This window comes from Pogonomyrmex barbatus, unplaced genomic scaffold, assembly GCF_055798465.1.
Source record: "Pogonomyrmex barbatus isolate J1 unplaced genomic scaffold, ASM5579846v1 scaffold1, whole genome shotgun sequence".
Taxonomy (NCBI): Eukaryota; Metazoa; Arthropoda; class Insecta; order Hymenoptera; family Formicidae; genus Pogonomyrmex; species Pogonomyrmex barbatus.
Window position 1 is genome coordinate 18,125,134 of NW_028297098.1, and position 20,928 is coordinate 18,146,061.

General features: G+C 36.0%; 1 protein-coding gene and 1 long non-coding RNA gene across 2 annotated transcripts in view; both read left to right on the top strand.

The window, feature by feature from the left end:
• The window catches only part of LOC105425325 (uncharacterized), a 102,705-nt gene that overhangs the window by 40,602 nt on the left and 41,175 nt on the right, over positions 1-20,928 (top strand). The window lies entirely within an intron of this gene.
• LOC148938190 (uncharacterized) lies at positions 7,717-16,160 on the top strand. The gene is made up of 3 exons (XR_016140575.1): positions 7,717-10,669; positions 12,726-12,977; positions 13,855-16,160. It is a non-coding gene; the product is annotated as an uncharacterized LOC148938190 (long non-coding RNA).

Consider the following 20,928-nt stretch of genomic DNA (forward strand, 5'->3'; position numbering starts at 1 on the left):
CAAGATCCTTCAACGTATCGAGAACACACCCAATGACTCGTACCCTGTACATAACACGTCAGCAAGGTCGATTATTTTGAAGCTGATAGTCGTAACCGTCATGGCATGCCACGAGCTATATATACACATAAATGCGCAAATAGATATACAAATAACATTATTTATTCTCATAATTACATTGTTTCTGTCGCATTTGTTGAACAAAAATTTGTACACGTTATTAACAATAAACTTAGCCATGCCACAAAATATTTCGGAAATATATTTATTTTAAAGATATTTACATTTTCATTATTATTAAACAAACGTTAATAAATAATATATTCATTAGCAGTCAAATGTCTTTTAACATTTCTGAGTTTGATAATAAAATCAAATTATTTTTAATTCTTGCGTTTTTTTCATTTCTTTCAATTTACAATCTTAAGGATTAAGGACGTTTTGTCGGTGTAAAACAATACATTTCAGTAAATAAAATTCGATAAAAGGTAAAATCTTTTCAATCACAAAAATAAAATTAAAATCGATGATAGACGTTTAGAAGATGAAAGGAAGATGATCATCTCTGAACCATTTTACGAGCTGCGAAATATGCATCCCCGAGATAAGTTCGTAATAGGGTACGGAAAGCGAATAAAAGTTGAGGCGAACGGTAGCGACGCCGTTGAGTCGAGCAGCTTCGCTTGAGATGAATATGTATCGCGAGACTAACTCAGTACCATTTGTCTTCAAACGGATTCAGTTTCCGGACGTTTTGAGTGGACACGAATCAAAAACTGCCACGATGACGAAAATGAATAATCTCTAGTTTGCGAAGATAATCACCGAGAATCTGTCCTTATCCTCTATATCAAAGTTGGCAAGAATCCTTACGATTCAACCTTTGCATTTTAACTCGAAGCGTGAAATTGTCGCAAAAGGGGTAATACAATTACAATTAAAAGAACCCACGAGATTGAAATTTTTAATTTAAGTTTAATGACTCTCTCTCCAAATTTACGACTAAAATTAAGAAACATTGAAAGAAAAAGAAAAGAAAGAATACAAATAAGTCGAGTTGCCAAATATTTTCAATGGTTTGTAAAACCAAAATCGTCAAGTGTAAAGCAACTTGATAATTGTGACATAAATACGCTTTTAAATAAGCCAAATCCTGATAATTATTAATGTAATGGATAACAAATGTGATAATCTGTATATAAATCCGATATCTTTACTTGATAATAATAAATATTCATTAATTTAATTGTACAGGTTACGTGTATATGTATCATATGTATTATAAATTCGTCTTTTAAAATCAATAAATCAATTAAGTATTAAATAATGTTAAACAAAATTTCCAACACTTGTGTCAGAATTCCACGACCATTCCACGACCAGCGATCATGTTGGCCTCTGTTTAACAAGCGTTGAATAATTCGGTATCGGATAGCTACACACGTGCCGCTGTAACACATCCATTATTCGCTCCAATTTACGGTCGAACTATAATACGCTATGAATATGTACATCGTACAACCAGTGTTTCTATTATTCTGACAGCTTAAACGCCTCAGACTAAATAGTTTAACCTCAGAATAAATAGAATTACACGTAGTTATCGAGATTATCGATTATCGAGCTCATAAGACATTTAACAATATAATTGTTAATAATAATTTCTAAGATTAAAAAAAAAATACAAATTAGAAACAATAGATATAACTTTTCTCGAAATATTACAATTAAAGTTTTTACATTTAAGATCGATTATATACGCAATTTTTTTACAATTATTCTACTTTTAGTTTCCTAATAAACTAAAAAAAGAGCTTCAAATTTTATGTTAAAGTTTACTTCAATTTATCACTAGTAGATTCGACATTGTAGAAATGTTAGAACTCAATGTAGCACGATATATTACGGAGAACGGAAATATGTCACATATCGTTCAAGAGTAGCTACACGCTCACTGTCCAGTGGCCGATCGCGTGCATTCTCCGATACCAAAAAGCCATCGATACGACGGAGAATGCGCTCCTTAGGACCGCAAGTTATTTTAAGAGAACTGGTTTGGTAGCTGTGCTATATTTACTTTTCTCTGGCACGCCAAAGTCATTGACAGCGTCTTCTGCTCGGACCTTACCTCCGTTGTCCTTTGCATTTGTGCCGAAATGCGATTGAATATACTTTTACAAAAGAATCCGCACTAATCATAGAAAAAGTTTCGGCTGAAATTGTGATATTTTGTAGATTATGAGATGCCGATCCAAAGTTTCCTTAGGCAAAATCATCAAAGATGGACAGATTTTGCATATGAAATATTCGAATTGATTTTAAGAATATTTTAATAACTAAATATCATGATTAAAGCCAATAATATATGTGACAAAAAAATTATGTAACATTTTATTAATTTTTCTATTCCAATTATATTATTCTGTAAATTTTATAATCATTTCTAAAATTGTTTTAATAATCTAGAAAATATTTATAACATATAAAATATTTTGAATTCAATGTAAACAAATTATTTTCACTAAATCACAATAACTGTGTATCATTGAAAAAAGATATCTTTGCAATTGCTTTGAAATATAAATATTAAATTATTTTGTAAATAAAAATTTAAATCATTAATTGATAAAATTAATATCGTAATATCATGAAAATTTTAGTATAAAAATACGATAATCGGTTTTGAAAAACAATTTCGTTCTTGAGGAATTTCTTCTTAAAATTCAACGATTCGCTGACCTGCATGCTATGAATAAAAGAAAGATCCAGTACCTTGCTTGAGATTAAACCGTTTCTAGCAATAACAAAATTATAGACACGACCGATTCAAATGTGACTTTTATTGGACTCTGGGCTCAGTTTTAGAGAGAGTCTCTCCTCCACTTTCCGCTTGCATTCAGCATCGGCAATATTTCCATACTGAATTCGTTTTATTTATAGCATTTAGGTTTCGAAATATAGAATCTCACAGATCGTCAAAAAATAATTCCTTTTGCTAAGATTATTATTACCTTTTTATATCTGATCAACATATGAGATATATTTCGATTAAAAATTAGATATATTTACATTCGCAAAATAATTATAAAAATGAAAAGTTTCTTAAAAAATCAAAAACTTCTGCATTAATAAAATTCTAGACCAGCGACCAGTCTAGAACGTGACGTCTAATTGCAAGAAAACGCTGTATCGATCCCGTACGACCGAGCACAACTGCGAGTTTCTGCCGAAACAATGGTGGGATGTACTTCTGATGACTGTACTGAATGCGTTCCCTGATGCATTTTGCCCTAGGGCGCGCCTTATTATTATTCGTCTGCGTGTGCCAAGAGAGAAAAAGAAAAAAAGTGAAAGAAGTATCAGGGCGACGTTGTAAAATAAATGTCGAGTCATGGAAATGCTCAAGTGTAGCAAACACTTCGGTCGAATTAGGGAAACAAGCTTAACAATGCAACAGTTGAAAACATTCGTCTATTACATTACTTTCAATGAACAGCACATTACAAAAATGTCGGATATTAGATATATAGCTCGATGAAATTAAAATTAAATTTTGATACAAGTATTATATGAAAAATAAAATTTGCAATTTCAACTGATCATTTGTGGCAGAATTCTAATGATTAATCTTTAAAATGTAAATATAAATTTTTAATAAAATTTAAAAATGTTTCAATACATCTAGAAAGGATTTTCGGACGTTCTAAACATCACTTCTGAAGCTTTCTTTCAAGCATTTTACTGAAATTGTAAGCTTCGATCATTAAACACACTCAAATCTATGCGATTAAAATTACTTTCCGTTACAATCGAAGAACAAATTAAAAGTTACATGGTGGAAAAGGAAATAAAAAAAAGCGTAAGAATAAATATCGCGTTGAAGGGACGCTCGATTGCATCGGACACTCTAAGCGACTTAGCGAAAGGAGTTTATAACTCCTAAGGGAATAAGTTGCTGCCAAGTTTCCTAATTTTATGCCAAGTGGAGTGTACAAATACAAAATACTCCCCAACAGGACAATGTGACGTTTTGCGGTCAGAATTATGTCTATGTTTAAATTTTTTTCAAAAAAGATCAATCCAAAAAATTTTATATAAAAATTTCATAACTGACTGAAACGTTAAAAGCAATATTAATAAAATCATTATAATTTGTCGAGAGAGCGAGAGGAGGGGCGAGGGAGGGGGGGGTAGGGGGAAATATAATTGGCAGAGAGAACGATTCGGTAATCGAAAAGTATCAATCACGTCGAAAAGGTGCTCAATCATATCGAGAGCTCTGACCGAAGTCAAAGCAAAAAAGTTATCGAGACGAAAAAGAAACATGAGTGGACACGAAGTGCATCTATTCTCAACTCGACGAGTTCACAATTGTAAAACGTTTCGTTAATACTAGTCCACTCGTTACACATATTAATAGAACACGCATACATGGAATGTGTACATTTTTTTACTAACAAGTTTCGAGTCTCGTGAGAGACAAGACAAATAGCTATTAATTCACCCGGAGTGATTTCAATTGATAGCATTAAGGTATTTCATTGCCCGTTTAATTGCCATGATAACTTCATGTTCGATATACATAACATAGAAACTAAGTTAATGTAAATGAGAAAAAAACTTACAATGCATAATTAAAATGGATTCTTTCTTGCGGGAAAATCCATATCTCCGACGATTAATTAATTGAACACAAAACTCACTCATGAATGGAAAGTGATTACATTAGAATATTTTAAGCATGATTTCTACGAACCCAGATAACTCAGGAAACAATAGGAATAGTGTTGAAATGTAGCTCCTTGCAGAAAAAGATAGTTTTCAAACATTTCGCTCTGCAAACCGTGTGTCCCGAAGAAAGTGCAACAACGGCGATGCCGTGGAAAGAAAAAGAACACGTCGCGGAAAAGTAATCGAAAGTAACGTTGCACATGCTAAGGGTTTAACAGAGCGAAAATGAAAGCAAACACAGAGTCAAAAGAATATTCCATTGCGTTGCGAGCAATATTAACAGCGACGCGACATCGAGTCCGCATCACAAGGATCAAGAAGCCTGGTGCGCGAGGAGGAAGTATAATAATTGGATGTCAACACCCACGAATGTGTGCGGAACATTTGCGCACGTACATTCTGCCTAACGTGCCATTCCATTCATTCCAGAGCGTCTCGTCTTTCTTAGTCTTTCTCTCTCGTTCTCTCTTCCGCATGCGGTGAATCCCACCGAGCTCTTTTTCCTCTTTGTGCCGACTCAGCTGCGCGTATATAAATAAAATAAGGCTCCTTTTCCTGGCTGCTAACGCATCCCGACGAAGTGCGATTTCAAAAGGAAAAAAAGAGAAGGTCGACGGGCGTCTTTGCGGAGCCTGACGGAATTACGTCGCGTCGTTTGAATCATTTATCTCGCGACGAGCGCGTCTGGTCTGTGCGACCTCGAAGAAATAATGAATCGAGATAAATGACTACCAGAGATAAAGCAGTTAAAGCTTGTACGGTCAAAACTAGTAACCAGTAAATGCAATAAAAAAAAAAAAAAACTTGTAATTATAGGTTATCATTGGTCTTGATATTTTATTAACAGAGACAAAACATAATTTGATGAATAAATATTTCATTCGATCAGCAATCTTTTTATATTAAAATAATGTCAATTATTTTAATAAAATAAATTTTTTTAAATTTTTGTTTTAAATTTATTTTATTCCTAAGTTTTCACTGTAAAATTAAAAAAAAAATTTTTTGCACAAAAATAACTATCATATGGTTACGTGTAGCAAGCGCGAATAAAATAGAAATGACAGGGATCGATTGGATTCTCGTACAATCACGAAATGCACTTCGTTCATTCGTATTATTTTTAGTCATTCCGTGTACTCTATTCCTGCACATCTGTCTCGATCTCCGGTAAAATAAACATTTCTGCACAATGCACGAAGCTTGATGCTTGAAGCTTGTTCTTGTGACCGTTTGTCCTAGAATCACGACACATATTACGCGCCTCAATGTCGGTTTTCCTCGGCAGTTTGGCGCGCCGATGCATCCAGCATCGTGTCGTATTAATTGAAAAATGACGAACTTCCGAATGAAGGTGCGGCGCTTGAATATTTATTACTGTTTCGTCCGCGAGTTGCATTTTAATGATCGCAGTAACTTTGACAGATATATTAATTTATAATAATTCACACAGTATATTAATTTATAATAATAAAAGAATCATATCAAAATACATAAGCAGATAAAGGCAATGCCTCAACATCGTGATTATTGAAATATGTAATATATGTTTAATGATACGTATTCAAATAAGATGAAATTTATTTCGCATTCGCAATCATTGTAATATCGCATTTAGTATCATTTCTGTGACCTATCGTCGTTCTAAATTAGTAGATACAGACACGAGTCGCGGAAGACTTATCAAAGCGTCTAATTATTGACAACGTTCTACCCCAATTAATCGCTGGCTCATAACGTTGCCTCGAATTCATCCCCATGAGCACTCGAGTATATAGTGACATTTGTGAATAGAAATTCATAAATATTTGGTATTATAATGAATGTATTATGATACATTCAGAAATATAACTAGTTAAAATATATAGTTTCATAATTTTCTGAACGATTAAAATATTTATTGAGAATCTCTTCTAATAATAACTAAATGTATTAATAAAGTATTGATTCATAAATCAGTTCTTCGTGATATTATTTGCTCAAATATATGTCATAAACTTCAAAGATATCAATGTCATAAATATAGATAATGTAAAAATACTTCAAGAGATAACCACAAATTTCTTGAATACTCGAATTCCTGACACTTGGCGATAAGAGTTACAATGAAGTAGTTAATGTTTAGTCACGGAGGATATCGATTTGTTCTCCTCTGTTTTATATGATTACATGTACCGCTTGTCCATCAAAATTACAGTTATAAACGCTTTAACAACAATTTAAGCCATCTGTTCGCCAATGCAATTTAATGCGATTGTAAAGAACTTGACAATAGAATTAACTTTATGCTGTGACATAATGTATTTCTAGCTTTTTACAACTTTGCTAAATCGCAGAAATATTCCAAAATAATCATATTTGCGCAGTGTAGTAAGGATTATAGCAGGTGCTTGAAACGTTGGAAGTCGCTTTTCATGTGTCGCGAACGTAAAGTGAAATTGGAATGAAATTTTATCTAACGTTTCGTTTTATCACGCTCGAAACTTTTCCTCGCAGTGACAAGTGGTTCAAAAGTGCTCTATTTTTTATCATAACTTCTATTGTTATTATTTTTTAAAGATAATATTTTGACACAATGTTAGGACAACCTAGCACAATCGAGAAAATTAAAAAAAAAATTACAAAATTTAAAAAAAAATCGCAAAGTGGGGGACTAGCTTAAAAATGTCGTTTTTTTTTTTTTATTTTTATGACATTTTTCACATTACGATTTTAAAATTCGAGCACAATGTAGCACAAGTCTAACACAACTCTCAAATAAATTATTTCTAAAAGTGGGGGACTAATTTCTAATAGATTCATAAATCTTCACGACACTACATATTTCTGTCTTCTATCATTCGGATGCGTACGCCGATATGTGAATGTCTGAAGTTTCGCGCTAAAACGTTATGGAATCACGAGAGAAATGTCGTTCTCGTTCTTCAATGTTGAACATCGTCGTATTCCATTCTCATCTGTTTCTATATTACGTACGCCCGAGTTGTTTCTAACAAATCCTTTTACTGTACCGTTAAAAATTTATGCATGACTTTATAAGTTATCGTTATTATTTACATAGTTTTGAATATTTCACATCTCTATACAGTTGATCTTATATTAATTGCAAAATCTCTTATTAAATCCGACATATCAGTTTACGTATTTATGTTTCGTTAAAATTCACATGTACCGCTTCCAACCATTAAATTACATTATATTGAATATATAATGGGATTACCGGCCAGAACATAATAAAGCGTGTATCAGTTCATCGCTCGCTACTTCCCGCGCTTCTTACGTAACCAGAAACGGCATGGCGCGAAACTTCGCCGGGGATGTTGCCTGTGCGAGCTCATAAATTACCGAGGGCCGCGCACGTAGTACCCACGTAGAGCACCGTCACCCATGGAACCCATAGGTATGCGAGGCATCCCAGAGCCGACGAGAGAGAGAGAGAGCTCGAACGGCAAAGTTCCTCGACTACATACATAGCCGATAAGAAGGTGCCGGTACACGCCCCTACCTTACGGAGCTCGGTACGGTCGCCAAGTGGCCGACAACTAACGACCGGTACGCGGGGTATACCTACTTTATAGCTGAGCCGGGGGTATAGCGGACGAAAGAGCGGATGTACGTGTGTGATGCAGGCGGAGCGGCGCGTGTGTGTATATATACACTTATACACACACACACACACACACACACACACATACACCATGTGCACACCAAGGCGGCATGCGGCGAGCTGGGTATCGGCGAAGAGAGGGAAGAGAGCAGAGAGTTTCATGCCGAGTGAGTAGTCGGGCCTCAGAATCGTGCGGAGCTCCAGCTTGGTCTCTCCGGCCGCTCGAGCACGCCGTGACCAGAGAGAGCCAGCCAGCCCAGCTTCTCCGACACATTCCGACAATCCGCCGCGAAGTTGATCCGGAGAGACCTTCTTCGAATCGTGCCTCGAAATACTTGCTCAAAGTCTCTCGCGTCACCGTCGCTCCGAAATGCGTGTCACTCGCGGAATCTCGCCGTTTTAGTGCGCCGATTAAACGTCACGAAACGCCGAGAAACATCGACATTCGACGAATCGACCTGGAATCGATCCAACACCATTTCAATTTACTTGTTTCGATTTTATTTTTCGCAAGAAGATCATCGTGGACTCGGAAAATGTGTGTCATTCAAAGAATCTCGCCGTTTTAGTGCGTCAACCAAATATCACGAACTTGAAACTTGTCAATGTTGGATACCTGATACCGGACCTGAATCTGGAATCAGTCCAATACGATTCTTTTCGAACTAGTATTGTACTCGTTTTATTTTCTTCTACAAGAAAATTAAACACAGTGTTAATTGTATGTATATGTGAGTTACAAAGAGGATCTCTGTATGTTAACTACTACAATCTAAATGAGCTTGGGACCGTTCCAGCGTAAGATACATCTCAAAGTGTACATTGTATTTCTACTTTCTGTTACATGAAAATTAAATATTGTACCGATTCTGCGTCGAAAATAATTGGGAAATATTCAGAGAACGTATGTCATCCAAGAAATTTTATCATTTCAGTGAGTCAATCAAATTCTACGGCAATTTTATGCATTATTGCTTCGGGATATCAATTTAAAAATGATTCAGTAGGACCCCTGTCAAAGAAGTATGTCCATTTTGATACGTAGTCCATGTTACAAGAGGATTAAATATCATTCTGGAGGCGCGTATCATTCGGTAAATCGTATCATTCGCTTCATCGATTGGATTAAACAATATCCATTAAGTCAATTTTGCTTGTTGGCGGCGGATAGATAAGCGCTTAAATGAATCAAAAGCTGGATAAGCTGCGGCATATCAGTTCCAAACAAACGCCAGATTCGCGTTATCAGCTGTAATACCACGTGCAGTCTTCTGTCGCAAAAGCATCGAATGTCCGCTACTATAATGGAGGGTACGATTATATGAAGTTCGTTTTGACTGAGGAAAAATTTCGCAGTACTTCTTGCGAAACGAAGAGCGTACGCTATTTCGTGTATCGTTCGAAGAAGCGGACGTAGCAACACCTTGATTGAACGGATCGCTGATTCCTCGCATGTGGATTTAAGGAACTTCGCCACGAGGTCGTTCCGACCGGGAACGCGCGTGCGGCTTGAGGATAAATATCATGTTCTCATGTTGTAATTTCGGGATTACAAATTATTTCTATCCGCGAACGCGCTGTGCAACGTCAAAATTCGAGGTGCACTCACGTCTCGTCGAAATCTCCGAAACTTTCACAAACGGGAGGCGAAAGTTCGTGAAACGCTAGAATGTTACGTGCCCTTATCTGAACAGATGGTATTTATTATTTGTGAAGGTTTCTTTGATGGTGTGGGAAGCCGTTCAAAAGCCATCAAAAAGCATCAAGACTCAAGTAAATCTGGCGAATCTTTTGCCTGAAATGCTCCCAGGTCTACCTGGTGTCTCTTGCAGCTACGCTGTAAACGCGATGCATTTTGTGATAATGATATGATACGATGCACTCTGATTAAACATAGAAAAGTGCGAGCATACGTACAAACCGGAAATACAAACAATAATTAAAAAATAATGCCGCGTCATTTGTTTTGACAATCGCAAATAATTTAATTTACTTGCTCGCCGCTTTTTCTCTTCACGTCAAAATCATCTGTGTTTTATTCTTATTGTAAGAACAACTCAGTTTCAGTAAAACTAAACATTTCTCTAAAACACGAGTGTGCAATTTAACCGTGAAGTTGTTATGAATAAAAATAATCTAAAACGATGTGTGTTACATAAATGTGTACGTCACGTAATCGAAAACTAGACTAGATAAAAAAATATAAAACATCCAACGCAACGGATAAGAAGAAAGCTCTCACTGAGATTGAAAAATCTACCGAAGTACGTGCACTAGCAGCGACATAATTAACCGGATCTTCGCATCGTAAGCGACACAACGAAAACATGCGTGAGTAGCAGTGCAGAATAAAAATATTAAGAGATCGAACACCGGTCAAACACGTTAGGCCACTAAAAATAGAGAACGAAGCCGCACGATCGTTAGTAGATGCGGGTCGAAAAGTAAATCGGATACTTCACGTATCGAGACATCTCGAGCGATTAACACGTAACGATCGCGATTGGGAATTTCGCAGAAAGATTCATTTCATTTGATGGAACCAGTTCGCCCACCACGTGCGCATACGTGGCCAGCTTGAAGAACTGAATCGCGATGTTCACCCGCGAGCCTGTCGATTCACCTCCTTCAATACATTATTCAAGGATAAGTGCAAGTTACGCATGGTCGGTCGGTCGAGACTACAAACGTTCTATTGCCTTTTTTTTACAACTGCCAATGAAATTATCGGTGCAACAAAGCATCATTTTTACGTAACCCTAACCTTGAAATTAAAAATACCGTCGTGACAAAGACCACATATAAAATCCTCGCATTTGTTTCGCGATTGTAACATTTATGCCCTTTTAAATTTCTTTCGGATAAATGACGCGTTAAATTTTATGGGCGTAATAATTACGAATGTAATTTGCCAAATAAGCGAGAAATAATGACGATAATAATTGTTAACTGATAAACTCACCGTGATCAGTAGTTATAACCGATTGTGATGCTCATTTGATGAGAGACAAATTGCAACAAATTTACGAACAATTCCGGCTTTTGATGATATTATTATTTGTCTGTCATTACACGTCCTACTTTTCCGCATGTCGCTCGCTAATCAGATGGAAAGTAATAAATGCAGGTAAATAAATGAGAGAAGCTCCGCGCTAACAATTTCCGCGGCACGACACGTGGGAACACGTTTAGTTGCGTTTCACGTGCATCATTCGCGGTATAATGTGTCTATTAGCTGTTGGCGAATCCGCACTTTCGCAACAACAATCTAGATAATTCATCGGCGTATAAGCCAAGATACACACGCGCACTGTGCACGGGTTAATTAGACACCTTCTTGCTATTCTCCCTCATCCCCCTTACAGTATTTGCGTGATAACTTAGCCGCGCCGTGCACAGATTGCATGGCCTTCGCATTAATCTAATTTGAGATTTATCACTTGCGCGATATCAGATATTGTATAATGCTATAACGTCTCCCGACGCGCCTATTATGCAGTGAAATACCGTCATAACGAACATCAATCAGGAATTCTCCCCGTAACGAAGATTGATAGAATAGCCAAACGTTGTCCGTGTCAATAGACGCGTAATTTGATACGACGAAAATTTAGTATTATAGAAATCCGAAGATATGAAATGTGATTTATTACTATCCTATAATTAAATGAACTCTTTCTTTTTAAATGTCATATCAATTGTTTTTAAAAATGTTAATTAAAATTAACGTTTAAGTAATTCTTTGAAGTTTAAGTAATTCTCTGTTCCTGTCTAAATGTAAACCAGTTGGAAAATCGGTTTATATATTTAATGTATACGAAATGTATACAAATTTATATAAATTAATTTCGATTTTAGAAAATAGAAGATTGTTTGTATACTTATCTTTTCTTAAATTCCTAGTGTACAACTGAAACGTATTTTAAGTCGTATATAACATATAACAATGTTATATAACATTTTATATAACACATACATTGCAAAACAAAAATTTATTTCACACATTTACGTATTATGAATATGTTAGCATGTTATCTATGTTAGCATTAACGATGATGGATGAGGATAGATTCAAGAGGTATATTATCTTCTAAGAATTGTGTGCGTAAACTTGCGGTAGATCAATACACAAAGAAATACCCCTCATAACACACCGTTATCTAAACTCAATATGCCTCCCTAATATCGACAGAAAACGGCGAAATCTGTTTAGTTTGTGCTTGTAGTTCACTTGCTACTTTAATCTCACCGTTTTCCACGTCGCGTCCTTCATTCGTTAATCTCCTAGCTACCTAGCTTTGCGAAATAAAACGGTACGTATTAAAAAATAAAAGATAAATTCTCAGAAATGTTCACGATAATAAATCTTCCCTCTTAACAATTATAGCTGTCATCTCTTTTTCTGACTGACGAGTCAGAAAAATCATCGCTTCGATTGCCAAAGCGCTTGAATGAAGTCAACGAGAGAAACAAAAGATTGGCAATGTTGTTTGAAACAAAGACTTTTTAACCAACCACTGCAAAAAAAGAACAATTCATCTTGATTCATTCGCTCGGAGCATTTTATTGCCTATGACGAACTGACAAGCATTGGGATGAAACGCGAGTAGCAGTTGAAAATCACGGGAAACGCTGACAGGTAATTCAATCTGCCCAATGCGCAATAGACACCGACATACTTTGTGCGATAGAAAAAAAATCCCGCGTGTATTTCGTGAGCGGAAAAAGAGAAAGGTACATTGTTGCTAATTTCATATTCTTCAAACATTTTCAGCAACGCGTTCTTAGTAATCAATTGATTAGATGAATATTTCAGAAAAAGAATGTTGAAGTTTTCACACAAAATATAAAATCAAACAAGATAAATAAGATACAACAAATTAATAAGGATCAATGAAATCTTTAATCGAGCGTAAATTATAACTTCGCGTTAAGTTTAAGTGCAAATAATAGGTAAAAATCGTGCGATATATATCCATTTGAAAAGGATATCACGTAATATCATCGCTCAGAAAACCTAACATGTTAACACGCGCACATACACACATGCTCACACAAGTATGTGTACCGAGCCAACAAGCAATATCTGAGCAACAAGCTTTGGATGCTTGGGTAATGGCATACTTGCCCTTTTCCCTGTCAGTCCCCCTTGAAATCGATTTGTACCATGCGATACATCATCACAAAACTTCATCTTCTTCTGCTCATGCGGATTACACATAGTTTTCCCTCCTATGTTCGAAAGAAGTTACTGCTCGATTGCACTAAAGTAAAACTATCCTATCGGTGGTATAATGTTGCTCATTAAACGAACGCAAAGTGTTACTTCTGATGTAGAACTAATCCCCGAAAAGTTTCGCGATTATTATATAATAATTGTAAAAATATAAACATCAAATATCGCAGGTATTTTAAAGGCCTTAGATATTGAGAAGGAACTCTACTGTAACCTTTTCTATTATTTCGAAACGCGTTAGTCCCTCGGATAATGTCAAATCAATTTTACTTCACCGCAGATTTCGTTTATGGACGAGCTAATTACCAAAGATGCCCTTCGCTCGCTGTACATACAATTTGCAATGGAAACGACATCAAGCAACGGCATTATCGTAATCACAATGCGCTTTATGATGCAAGTACCAAGTTGCGCCGTAATCAGCAACATTGCGCATCAAAACGAAGCGCAAATTGCACGCGCGAGTAAGATCGAATGCGCGCCTGCCGCCGTTTCATTCTCGCCGATTGTGATTCGCACGAGCGCAGAGATGTCCGCCACGAGTATAAATCCTTGGCGGCGCAACCGACTATGAAATTATCGTTCTGATGCTTAAGAGAGCCACAACTATACATCTTGGCCACGTAGCCCTTCAACCTTTCCGCCCGTCCGTCCATCCTTACGTCCGCCTCTTTTCTGCCATCCCGAGTCGCTCTTTCTCTCTCCCTCTTCCTCTCCCTTTCATCATCAGACATAAACGCGAGGCACAGTCCTTGCAAAAGAAACAACGCTAATTAATCGCGACGTGCATTTCAGCCTACGGCTCGTTACGTTCTCACTCCTGATCCCTTTTTCCCGAGGAAGGATTTCTTGCAAACGCTCATCTTTGGGGGAGAGAATTCGTGCGCTGATAGCAGGCAGCTTCATTACGCAGTTAACTCGCGCGCTCCGATGTCTTCTTTCTCCTGCCGACTTTGTGCGATTATCCCCGCTCGTTTGCTTTGATCGAGACTCGTTAAGGAAAAACCGAGGCACTTAGATCGCAGCCTGAGACGGAACTATGCCTCGGGCGGACGATAATACGCAACGACGCAGCATCCAACCGTTACGCCCTGTTTCACAGAATGAAATCGGAGCGATTACTCAACGAACGTAAAATGATTGTATCCTTGAGTGCAATTAACGAAAAAATGTTTATGCTGCTTTAAAAGCAAGCAAAACTATGAACGTACGTATATTATTTTAATATGAGAATTACACACACACACACACACACACACACACACACACGCGCGCGCGCGCGCGCAAGCACACACACAAAATAATTCATTTAATATTCCCTGAACATATCATATAACGATTTTATGTCGATATTATTATTATAATAATCATTATCTACAAATAAGCGATTAAAACAAGCGATACAGATATTATTGCTATTATATTGCATAAAAACATTTGAATTTTACAGTTTTGTTAATAAATAAAATAAATAAAAAATATATGACGAAATATACTTTTTTTCAATAAATATATAAAGTAAAGTAATTTAATAAAATTTCAAAATCCCAGAAGAAAATTTCAAAGATAACATTTCTTTAAAAATTCATCATTTAATCACATTATTCGAGCGAAATCTTTGATTGCAATTTATAACTTTATAACTTTGAAATGCATATTATTTCAATAATGATAAAGGGTGAATAAACTGCGAAAGATGAACAAACTGTGAATTAAAAATAAATACGGGCATCAAATTTTCAACCTCAAAATTCGATCAAATCGTTATTGAGGCCGCAACAAAATACATTGCGTATATTAATCAAAAGATAACAAGAGCAACAATGATAATAAATAGAATAAAAAAAATTTTCATGAAATAATTATATTAAAATATAACTTTTTATCATAAAAGAAGATGAGAATGTAATACCACATTTTTTTTTATTATCACAATTATATCCATCATTCCGTTATTTAATTAAAAAAAAACGAATTAACGATAATATACGCGATATCGCCTGAGGATATATAAATACTTAGATTTTCAGGACGCAATAATAATTAACAGGCACCATGGTGAAGCGCGCCAAAGATTTATGGCAAGAGAAATCGGCAAGCGTACTTCGTTACTCGAAGTTTGTGCACGCTCATAAGAAGCACACCATGCTCTTTCTCCCCTTATATCGCGCTGACAGAATACGTGGTACACGTCGAATGAACGATTCGGGTATACGGGCTACATTCGTATCGCTTAACGCCCGCATTCCGTTGGCACGAATAACGTCGGATAACGCCAAGAGACGTTCTATTCATGAGAAAGGAAAAAAAAAACCGATAGGAAAAACGCGCGCTTGCACTTAAAGATCCAGATAGTCAAAGAGGTTGACAGTTGAAGTATTAACGACAATATGTCAGCCTACGGCGGCGTAACATTATCGCGTGAGCGACGTGTCATTAACAGTCTATGTAATCGGCTTGTGTGCACGTTGCGCTATATTGGATGTTGGTACCCAACGTGTTCGATAACTAGCTGATTTTCAATCATGTCTTAGACGATTTACGTCGCTGAACAATTTAATTAATGTAAGCATATTTGCCTTAATATATATATATATATATATATATATATATATATATATATACGGCGCGATCACACGCGTATATATATATATACGCATAAAATTTCAAAATCCCAATAGAAAATTTCAAAAAGGTAACATTTTAAAAAAATTTCATTATTTAATCACATTATTCGAGCGGAATCTTATTGATTGCAATTTATAACTTCGAAATATTGCATATTGTTTCAATAATGATAAAGGATGAAAAGACTGCGAATTAAAAATAATACATCAAATTTTCAACCTCAAAATTCGATCAAATTGTTCGAATCAAATAGATCGAAACTGTTACACCAGAACAAAAAAATCTTGATTCTAACAATTTCCATTACATTCTAAAGTCAATCTTTTCTGAAATATCTAATAATTTGTGAAGCTATTTTGAAATTTAGAAAAAAATTTAAGAAAAAAAGATTCTTATTATTCAATTAGAAATGAATAATTAAGATTTTATGTTTTGCGTGACTTTACTTTTTTAGATATCAAAGATATGATTATCAAAATATTAATGCAGAATAATTAAATTAATAATTATTAGAAACGAGAATTTCTATCTTGAATATTTTATATATAAAATTTCTCACTTAATTTTATTTATCATACTGCATATTGACGATCAATTATGAGTTTAAGTTTATTAATTTAAATTTGATATGGAATATATATGACTTTGGCCCATCTCTACACGAAAAAAATATTATATATATTTATTCGTAAAGTGATAAAATTATTCGTAAAAAGAAATTTAAGAAAAATAAAATCTTTAAAAACTTTTAAACATTTCGAAATTTCAAATTTCAAACCTTTAAAATACAAAGTGTAATACGTATCTCAAATATTTCAACATTCGCGTCATTTCGCGATTCAATCGGACTGCGTAGCTGTATGTGTAGCTTTTGTAATAATTTCATTACTACGTACATTTAAATCGTACATTTCGCATGGGGAGATGTGCATCTGGCGGAGCGAGACTCATGCGAGACTTCTTCGTGTTGCGCGTAATGACTGAAAGTCAGTCGTGTGTATATATCACGTGGCACGCAGAGATGCATGCAAGCGCTGACAGTGCATTATTGCAGCTTAGAATCCACGGTGGCTTGACGCTACTCGTGTATTAGCAGCTGACCGGCTGCATAATGACTCTCGCATGCGGAGAATCCCGGGCCGTTATTAGGCATATTACACGCTTTTTCTCGGCACGCTGTACCCACTGCAGCAGCGGATGGAAGGTAAATGGAAAGTACTCACCGGTTCGTCGCGGAAGCGCCTCTGGTAGAATCTCGATGGATGAATCGATGATTCGCCGCGACGATTAATTAAATCCCAGCAACTGGAACTTCTAATCGGTGCAGAACCCTCGTGGCCATGTGATCTCCGAAGATGCGATCTCCACAGTCGCGATTCTCGAGTCGCATGTGAATCTCACTGGATTGCGAGTCTTGAGGCAATGTCCAGAATGCGCGTCAACGGAAACACACGGATTTAATTATGAGAAACACAGTTATTCCTGATTACAGTTACCACTTCAAGTTTTCGGTCAAAGATTACGATTTTTCACTCGAATTTCCGGCACTCGGCAATATAAATTTTAATATCTATTTTTTTTTTCCTCTTTTTTTTACAGAGTCTCTCTGTGAAATTAGCATCTCATCTTTAAAAAAATTAACTTTTTATTACGCTTCTGAATACAGAATTTAAAGTTTCTTCATAATTCTTAAAAAATACTTATTTAGACAAATATATTCAGTAAAAAAAAAAAAATCACTGAGAGATAAATTTCCGAGTTAACTTCACAAAATAAAATAAGTAAAATCGCGATCTCTAAATAGAATTGTAGAAATGATAATTTTTGTTTTCTCCAGTTTAGAAAAGAACCTTCGACAATAAATTTTTTCATTTATAGAACATATTAACAAAATATTAAATATGCCGATGAATGAAACGAATTATTGTCATCATTTTCATTTTTTTTTTCTTCATTTGTTAGAAAACCAAATACAGAAAACAGAATACTAATTTAAAACAGAAAAAAAAACAAAATACTAATTTAAAAGTGGCAACCGTATTCCCGACGCGACGTTTATTACCGATGCAATTTTGAATGCGATAATAGTTAACTTCGCGCACTTCTGAACTGCACTCGTGGTTCACTTCGCGTGCGGAGTCCTGATGACGTCAGAGACAAAAATTCATCGGAGAAAACAAAATCGAAAAATGAAAAACACACTTTTGTATTCACTTGTGTCGATCGCAACATTGTGGGAATCGTGGGAATTGTTGCATCAGTCCGAAAAAAGACACACGAAAGCTTTAATGTTTCTCCAACAAGTTCGTTCGAGTATGAATTGACGGTCAATTCCAAATTTGTGGAATTTACGAATGTCCCTGTTATCGACCTTCGCGAATATATTGGAAGCAGGTGATACCTTTCGGTTAAACCCGCACATCCGCATCGCGCAACAACGCGTAAGTCAATTATCGGACAATGTAGGTGGGTAATTACTCGCGCGGATGCAAATGAATTTACTCATCAGTCGATACGCCGCCGCCATTACCGCGTCGTGTCTGCCGATCGCCGATGACTCCATTGTTCGGAGCGATCACTCGCGCGGCCGAGAAAACGCGATTGATCGCGTTTCCGTGGCTAATTAATGCGACACGATAATCAACCTGTCGCGTCGATTCGTATGTCACTCTCGAGCACTCTTTTTCGGGCCGGCGAACGAGTAGAAATCGCATCGCGTCACCCGGCACTTCCGACGTCCGTTGAAGCGTACGTCTCGTATGACTGCAACGAAGTCGAGCGCATTCGGCGACAACTTCACTTCAGTCGGCGCGTTCCGCGCGCGGGAAAGTCGAGAGACGCATTTAATTAACGTCATTCATGTCCATTTCTACTAATGTAGATCAATTTTAATCTCGATTCAATTTACTTTTTATCATCTTTTCTAATTCTAAGAATTAAGAAAAAGAGAAAGAGTAAATTAAACCAAGATCAAGATTCGTCTACATTGATTGAGAAGCAATCGATCTGATCAATCCGTTCAATTTTGCGATTTTCGATCGCGCAATACACGCGGAACGAACAAAACAATGCGACGCAGATCGCCGAACGGTACGTGCCGATTACGAACACGTAAGAACGAGCGAAATTAAGTGGGAAACGTTGTGCCGCACGAACACCGGCCGTTGTAATTCGATGCTGAACTGCGTACGAGCCTGCCTGACCCGCTGCAAAACACATGCGAACGCTACGGGGCGATTTCCCGAACTGCGCGACAAGCCAAGCCTCGCGCGAGTCAAAACAAGGAGGGCGAGAGAAATCAAAACAAAATATAACGAATACTCGCCGCCCGGTGCTCATTTCTAGGAAGACGAAGGCCACACGATGTGTACGTTTTTTACGATACTGAAATTTATACGTACGTGTCGAACTTATAACGTGGGGACAGTAAATAAAAATGTCTGTGTCAGACGATTACTATGATTTCGCACTTATACATATGTATATATTAGTTGTCTCTTTGTGTTTGATAGATAATTGTAAACTCTTTCTCTTAAAACTGGATTTAGATTTTATTATTATCACGTTTCTTAAATCTGATATCGTAAGAAAAGTGATTGTATATCGCCACTTTCATATTAGTGATTTATCGGAGGTTAGTTTTTCAAAAAAAATGGAAATGTTAAGCACAATGGATGTTTTCCATATTTAACGATTTAACTACTCGCATATGTTCAGAACATACATGAAACAGATATGAAAACTTTTATAACATTAATAATATATTGATGTAATAAATTTCTTTTTTTGCGCGTACATGGAATAAATTATTTCCGAATAATTGAAAGATATATATATATATATATATATATATATATATATATATATATGAGGTGAATATAATTGAAGACATTACTGAAACATTGTTTGAATATTTTTTCAAAGCTATTAAATCACAGGTATAAAGATGACAGGAATAAAACAGTTGCTGAATTCGTGAGGTTGCCAGAATTCGTTGAACTGCAAAAGAGCTTGGGCGATATTAACTGCTTTAAATTAGTTTGTAGCGGATTACTTGAGAGCACTGAAATGTTATTAGTTTGCCGACGATATAATGAGATTGCATGCACAATTGCATGCTGCTGTTAGGTGCGTTACGTATGATTTTCATGACGACTAAGGATCCTTTAGGACTCTCTCATTCGAACTGAACTGAATTTCCAGTGGAACTTCAGTACACAGAACATTCCCACAAATTTTAAATTAAATCAGATATACGATTTCTGCTCCAATTATACGCAATATTGTTTTGACAGCGATATTGGAGATTTAATAATGCAACTGACGAAATTGTTAATTAGAGTAGCGCATGTGTTTTTACGATGATGAAAATATCAAATATTCAATTTAATTATTTTGACATTATTAATCATTCTGACAATTGTATGAGGTTAATTGACTTTACTAAACATGCTTTTCTACAACGCGTAGATATTTTGAAAATAGTTATAATTTGTTCAGACTATTTATTTGTAGAATGTTTTCAATAATTAAATAAATTTTTCTTAAATAATATTCTCAGTTTGCTATTGTGCAACGAAAGAAGGAATTTGAGGGGAAAGGAGAACCAATGATTTTTCTAATCTTTTGTTCACGCTGATACGATAAATCGCATGCCACGCGATAGACGAGACAAAACGGTGACACGAATCGGTCCTTTTCCGAGTTCTCGTAGGAAAAACTCGAA